The sequence below is a fragment of the Pteropus vampyrus genome, unplaced genomic scaffold (genome assembly GCF_000151845.1).
Source record: "Pteropus vampyrus isolate Shadow unplaced genomic scaffold, Pvam_2.0 Scaffold8, whole genome shotgun sequence".
Lineage (NCBI taxonomy): Eukaryota > Metazoa > Chordata > Mammalia > Chiroptera > Pteropodidae > Pteropus > Pteropus vampyrus.
The window spans coordinates 14927371-14934182 of NW_011888789.1; the positions used below are offsets into that span (position 1 = coordinate 14927371).

Genomic DNA, 6812 nt, shown 5'->3' on the forward strand with positions numbered 1-6812 from the left:
GGGCCTGCAGCGGTCCGCCGACCCCGCGAGGCGGCGGAGCGGGCCCCGGAGCGGCTCAGCCTCGGGCTTGACAGCCGGGGGCGATCGGGGGTGGGCACTCGGCTACTTACCGGGGGCGAAGAGAGCCGGGACCCCGGGGCCCCGGGCCGGACAGCGGAGATGCCCCAAACTGACACGGCCGCCATCTTGGAGACAGTGAGCTCTGGCCGGGGGGAGGGGAGGCGAGGCGGTGGAACAGCCGCGGGGGGAGGGGAAGAATCGCGAGGGAACGGCTGCCTGGGGGAGGGAGCAGGAACAGCCTAGGAGGGAGGCTAGGGGGAGAGGGAGGGCGAAGGATCGCGGGAGGGGGGCGGTTGAGGAGCGGGAAGAGCTGGGCCGGGAGCCGGGAAAGGCCGGAGGGCGGGGCGGGGCAGGAGGGAAGAGCCGGCCGGGCGGGTCACGTGGGGCCGGTACAAAAGGCCAAAGCCAAAGTGGGAGGAGGACCTGATGGGGCTGGAGGCCAACAACTTGGGGCTCCTTTTCCCCTTTTAGACGCTGTTAGGTCAGGTGGATACCCGGGAGAAAAGGAGATGGTGTATCCCCATTACACAGCTTGGGAAACTGAGAGCAGGCGTATGGGTGGGGTGGCTTCATTGTGGCACGGAAATCCGGTGGCCAGAGGGGATCTGAACTCTTGATGGCGTCTGTGTTTACAGTTAGCAGATCTTCCCTCCCCATTTCTGTGCCCTCAGCCCACTTCCACAGTGACTCCCGGAACCTGAGGTCGGGAGCTGGGGCGGCAAGGAGGGGGTGAAGGGCGGGGAGGAAGTTGCCTCCCTTCATCCTTCCCTTCTGCTCGTATCACACCAAACATCTCCTACTGAAGGAAAAAGGTGCGATGAGACGGGGAAAAGGGTAGAAACTTAAGACACCCCTGTCAAGCTCTTTGTCAAATCACCACAATGATTTCATCCTCACAACTGAAAGACTTGTTGGACCTTACCAGAGCCATTTTTATAGAAAATAGCATAGACTAGGGTTGTAAGACTTGCACAAGGTCTCACAGCTATTTTGTGGCACACATCTGAGTTTGGAACCGAGATCTCTCTTACTCCAACGCCTGTATTCTACTCATGCCCTATGCAGAATTGCTCTTGTCCGAATTTATGGCTGAACCATGAACTGGCACTTTTTCATGGCCTGTCTGTTCTCTACTGGCTACATGTATGTTTCTTTGTCTTGTCTCTCATCTAGTTTTAAACTCCTTGAGGCAGAGATTGAGTCATACTTGTTTCATATCATTGCATTCGCTGGAAAGGCAGTAAATGACAAATGAAAAGACATATTAACTGCTTAATAATTTTGTGTGGAAGTGTTTTCCTGCCACTAGACCTTAAACTAATTTCCTTAATACCTCCTCATTTTATCCCAGCTTTACCTTTAAAGACCAACCCTCTCACTCACTCCCTTGACTTCTGTGTTTACTTCCTTTTCTGAACTTCGGTAATATTCCACCATTCGCTCTACTCCTTTGACATTTGATGTATGGCACTTTATACATTGTATGAATGTATTACCAGATAGGCTCCTCTAGGATGCCTCCTTGCATCTCCGCGGTGGTGTGGAGAAAGCAGTACAGACAAAAAAAAAAAAAAAGTTGCTAGTGAATGAACATTTTTAAGGCACTAAGAAAGAGATGGAATTTACAATGCAAGCCCTGTCTTCTTTGTAACTCAATCTATACTTTCCTTTCTCTATAGCTTTTCTCCCCTCTAATCTTTAGACTGTCTAGAACGTTCAATAATAACATTTTCAGATTATGGTCCAGCCAACTTAATATCCTAGCACTGGCACTGATAACATAAGTGCAGAGTGGTGAGATTAACTGAATCACCCTCCATCACCTACTTCCAAGCCCCATCATCCAATTAGAGAAACTTGGGGATACAAGACAACCTATTAGAAAGGATATTTTCCATCCTAGATATATCAGACTTACTCTCAGGTAAAATGGAAACTATTTGTAATGGAAATACATGGGGGGGGGGCGGGGAGTTGAAGAGAATTCTCTTTTAGAAAAACAAAGCAAGATTTTTATTTCCCAAAGAGGACAAGTAAAGTCATATTAATAGGGGGAAAAAATGTGTTCTTTGAGACTAGTCTGTGGTCTTCAGAAGAAAAATAATATGTACAGAAATGAACTGTTTGCCTTTGGATACTTTGGAAGAAAACTAGCCACAGCCATTCCTGTGAAAAGACCAAACTGGAGTTCAAGCACACAGTAGCAAGAATTTAAAACAATTTGCAACAACAAAACACAGTTTAGCTTTTTAAATAGCTTCCTGTAGAGAGTCTTTGCTTAACATTTGCATAATTTAAGGCCACATTCAGGAGATCTCAAAATAAAAGATCTGCAACAAAAACAGATTAAAGCCCTCCTGTTTCACATGTTGAAAGACAATCCACAACACTGAAAGGAGAGCTTTTCATGCTTCAAACTTGACTCAGAATTCAGCCCTGCAGGGCTGATGGCTAAAAGTTATTTCCCTCTTCCACATTTTGCACTAGGAATCCCTGCCTTTTCAGTTGTTGGTAACTACATTTTTTTATGCAGAGTCTAGCTAAATATAAAAATTGGAAGGTTGCTCTCTCTTTGTTTCAACAGGAAAAATTTTTAGTCCACTTACATTTAATATAATTACTGCTGTATTTGGATTTATACTTGCCATCTTACTATTTATTTCCTTTTGTCCACTTATTTTATACCCATTATTTCTTGCCTTCTTTTGAATTAATTAAACTATTTTAATTATATTATTAACTTCCTCTATTAGCTTATTAGTTTTACATTCTTTTAGAAATCTTTGAGGTTACAGCATGCCTGTTTGAGTTAATGCATTCTAGTATAAGTGATTACTTATACTACTTTCCCCCAAATGCTAAGACCTTAGACTACACACTATGCCTCCGCTACCCTTCCTCCTTTGTGTTTTTTGTTGTCACAAATTTTAATTGTGCATATATTTTAAGCTACACAGGTTTTATAATTATTGTTCTGTACAGTCAATACTCACTATATTCACCTACATATTTACCATTTATGTTGCTCCTTGTTGCACTATACATTTTTGTGCTTCTGACTGGAATTTTTTCCTTCTTTCTGAATAATTCCTCTGTTCAGAGTAGGTCTGCTGGTGACACGTTCTCTCCATTTTCGTTTGCCTAAAAACTTCATTTGATCTTCCATATTGTTGCTGAATATAACATTCTAGTTTGGCAAGGTTTTTTTACATCATTCCTTTGTTATTCCTTTGAAAACTAAAGTCTTTTTTCCTCTGGCTTCATTTAGTACTTTTTCCTTTAGTTTTCTACAATTGTTCTCCTGCGATATGTCTAGATGTGGTTTGCTTTGTTTTTATCACATTTGGGTTCATGAGTGCCACTCATGGAGTCCCTTGAATTTGTAGCTTGATATCTTTGTTTTAGAAAATTCTTGGTCACTATCTCTTCTTATTTCTCTTTTCCTTTTAGCATTTCAATTATATATGTCAGAATTTCTCATCTTTACCATCTATATTTACTATCATCTTTTTGGCCTTTTTGTGCATGAGTCTGTATATTTTCTACCCATCTATCTAAATCTTCTCTTAAATCTCTTACATCTACTTATTGAGTTCTTAATATTGGTCATTGTATTTTTAAATTCTAGAATTTTCATATGGCAAAAATTCATTTGAAGAAATTCTCCCTCTTTTTATTTATTTTCTCCACCTTTGCCTATACTGTCTTGAACATATCAATCCAAGCCATTTTAAATCTCTGTTCATTACAATAGCTAGATCTTCCGTGGATCTATATCTCTCTCTATATTTTTCCATTGGCTTTTGGTTATTTTTTAGCAAACTAAAACAGAAAAAAATCATATGATAATCTTGATATATGGACATGAGTGGGAGTGAAGGCAGAACCAGGGAATCACCCTTAAAGACAGTCGAATGTCAATCAATCTAGCCCTACCACCTATGCCAATCATCTAGCCCTACCCCTTATAACCGCCCGTCAAGAGCAATATAAAATACAGCTCCTGGATTCTAGGGTGCTTCCAGTGTTACTGGTGAAGCCCATTCCCCACCCCCAACTCTTGCAATGTTATCTTAGCCTATCTTTCACTTCACCTTCTCTCTGCTGCTGCCCCCTCTAACTTGGCTCTTTTCCATCTGAAAACACTTTGCTTTCCCTAAGTTACAGCCCTTGCCTTTTGTTCTCTAAATTCCCCGAGGCTGTATCCCCCATGAGGCTGTATCCCCCATGCTGTGGCCAACGCTTTTTGTTCTTAAAACCTACTTTCAACAAACCTTTCTTTTCCAATCTCCCGCTGATTTGGTAATTCTCTTCTAGGTTGGTGGGAAAGAACCAAGGATCCCCTCTGTGCCATCCAGGGCATCCCGGTATTCCAGATCACCCTGGACAGTGACAATCTCAGGAGATACAGAAGAAAAATTTGACAAAATTCGACATCTATTCCTGATAAAAATCTCTCAGCAAATTAGGAATAAAAGAGAAGTTCTCACACTGATAATGAATGTGTAAGAAAAATCTACAACTAACAAGATCATGATAAGAGACCAATACTTTCCCTATAAGACATGATCGAGGCAAAGGTGTCTACTGTCACCACTTCTATTCAACATTGTGCTCTGGATTCTAGCTAGAACGGTAAGTCAAGGAAAAAAAGGGGGGGAGGCATTCAAATTGGAAATAAATAAATAAAACTCTTTACTCATAGGTGACATGATTTTCTATCTAGGGAATTCTACAGAATCTACAAGCAACTTCTAGAATTAATTTCTCTCAAGGTTGCAGGATATAAGATCAATATACAAAAATCAAGTGTAAAACAATCTGATTTTTAAAATGGGCAGAGTTTGAATTGACTTTTTGCCAAAAAGAGATATACAAATGGCCAATAAGCCCATGTAAAGATGCTCAACATCACTACATTACGGAATTGCAAAATCAAAATCACAATTAGATACCATGTCACACCCATTAGGATGTCTACTATAAAAAAAGAAAGAAAAGAAAAAGTGTTCATAAGTATGTGGAGATATTGGAACCCTTGTATATTGTTGGTGGGAATGTAAAATGGTGTCACTGCTGTATAAAGTAGTAACGGCTGTGCCTCAAAAAATTAAAAATAGGAATACCATATGATTCAGCAATCCTACTTCTGGGTATATATGCCAAAGAATTGAAAGCAGGGTCTTGAAGAGATGTTTGCATATTCTTGTTCATATTGACAAGAGCCAAGATGTAGAAGCAACCCAAATGTCCACTGATGGATGAATGGATAAACAAAATGTGATACAAAGATATTTTCATTGAATGCTATTAAATATTGCTGAGAGAAATTGAAGAAGACCGAAGAAAATGGGAAGATATGCCTTGTTCGTAGATTGGGAAACAATGTAATGCAGTTGCAATCCTAATCCTATCAAGAATCATTTGTAGAAACTGACAGGTTCTAAAAGTCTTAAGAAAATACAAAAGATATAGAATTGTCATACAAGTTTGAAAAAGAACAAAGTTGAAGGAGTTATACTGCCTGACTTTAACACTTTCTCATGCTCATGCAGGGCATATCAATTAATAATACTAAAGCCTGCCATACTATCACATAGGATTGTTGTGAAAATTTGAAAAGTTGCTATAGTTATAGCACTAAAATAGTTTGCGTTATATAGTAAGCACACCATAATGTTAACTCTTATTAATATTATTATTGTTGTGTCTAATTTGTATATCCCTGATTACTAGTGAGATTGATCTTTTTTCTCCCTATGTTTATTTGCCATTTGAGTTTTCAGTAAAGTTCTTGTTCTGTTCTTTTGCCTATTTTTCTATTGCATTCCTTCTATCTTTCTTAGTTCTTTATGTATTACAGGTACTGATATGTGGCAGTTATATATGTTGAATATTAGTTCCCCTAGTTTTTAGCTTGTCATTTCACTTTTGGTAAGTAGAAGCTCCTATTATTAATTTATATAAATATATCAATTCTTTTTTTTTTTTTTATCGTGTGTGGTGATACTTGTACTCTTTGTCTTTTAATCTTACAAAAGGAATGCTTTCGAATTGAGGATATTTACTGTAGCTTTTGAGGATGCTTTTAGGAGGATGAAGAACTTTCCTTCTGTTTCCACTTTGCTAAGACTTGTTTTACACTTCCAACTGTTATTTAAATTTCATTAACTGCTCTTTCTACAACTAATGACATGACTGTTGATTTTTTCTTTTAATCTCCCGAAGGTAATGCAAGGCAATGATTTTTTTTTTTAAGTTAGATCAAATTTGTATTCCTGGGACAAACTCAACTTGGTTATGATATATTATCTTTTTTTATGAATAGCAGGATTACATGCATTGATAATTTGTTTAGGATTTGCGTGATTATGTTCATAAGAGAATCTGATCTATAATTTTCCTGTCTTGAAAATCTATAATTTTCTTGCTTGTTTTGGTATCAAACTTATGTTGGCCTTATAAAATGAGAAAGGAGAGTTCCTTTTTTCATTTGCTAGATAATTTTATAAGACAGAATCATTTGTTCTTTAAACATTCGGAAAAATACACCAATAAAGCATTCTAGACCTAGTGTTTTCTTTGTGGGAAAATGTTTATATACTGATTAATTTCCTAATGCTTGTAAATTATTATGGTTTTCTATCTTCTTTAATCAGTTTGGATAATATTTTTCTAAGATTTTGTCCATTTCAGTTTCAGGAAATTCTCTTATAATCCATGTAATTTCTCTAGTATCTGTAATTACATTT

The 6812-nt window shown here is 38.7% G+C and overlaps 2 protein-coding genes across 2 annotated transcripts in view; one reads left to right on the forward strand and one right to left on the reverse strand.

Annotated features, from left to right (window-relative positions):
• Positions 1-209, reverse strand: part of KAT6A (lysine acetyltransferase 6A) — a 99359-nt gene extending 99150 nt beyond the window's left edge. The window contains exon 1 of the mRNA XM_023520085.1: positions 111-209. The gene's annotated coding sequence lies outside the window, so the exon portion shown is untranslated. The remainder of the gene's footprint in view (positions 1-110) is intronic.
• The window catches only part of AP3M2 (adaptor related protein complex 3 mu 2 subunit), a 68161-nt gene continuing 61414 nt past the window's right edge, over positions 66-6812 (forward strand). Inside the window, exons 1-2 of the mRNA XM_023519747.1 lie at positions 66-195; positions 4378-4695. The gene's annotated coding sequence lies outside the window, so the exon portion shown is untranslated. The remainder of the gene's footprint in view (positions 196-4377; positions 4696-6812) is intronic.